Genomic DNA, 766 nt, shown 5'->3' on the forward strand with positions numbered 1-766 from the left:
CACGTGGTGACTGTTTCCATCACCTCACCTACACACAGCGCTGCAATGGAAGAAGGAAAAGAACATTCATACCTAAAAAAACAAACAAACAAACCTATGATTACGGTAGTCTCTTCATATCCATCTCACGCCTCTTCGGATGCCGTCAACTTCACATTGGCGTTTGTGGTTGTATTTGTACGAGGTGTGTGTGTGTGTGTGTGTATTTGTGTCCCAGTGGTGCCAGCCCTCTCCCACTTTTGTAATTACCTCAGGTATGGGCTTCTGAAAAAAGATGGAGGAGCCCAACAACCGGACAAATCAAACACTACAATTCCCTTAATCATCTTCCTCTCAACATCCTTTCGATCACACGCACACACACACAGACGTATACACACACGGCCCTCAGCAACACTAAAAGTCGCCGTAAACATTTGGGTAACAGGAAGGACTAAAAGAGAAGACAAGTCATCATATTAGCGTGTACTTAAGGGATTTATTGCCGTATATAAATTAACAATATATATATATATATATATATATATGCACATGCACACACATGTACATGGATGCATGAGTTAGTGCTCGACGGGGAAAAAAATTATACAGGACAAAATAATGAACATGAAAAAGTAGGGGGAAAAAAAAGGGCGTAAAGAGGCTAAACCACAAAAACAAAACAAAAGGGAACAGTTATGGTAGTGGGTAACCCAACACCGTGGTTAAGCAACACTACTCTTTTTCGTCCACGTCCTCTCCTCACCTCTCCCTAAAACCCCCCCCC

Source organism: Trypanosoma equiperdum (genome assembly GCF_001457755.1).
Source record: "Trypanosoma equiperdum strain OVI genome assembly, contig: ctg_1554, whole genome shotgun sequence".
Lineage (NCBI taxonomy): Eukaryota > Euglenozoa > Kinetoplastea > Trypanosomatida > Trypanosomatidae > Trypanosoma > Trypanosoma equiperdum.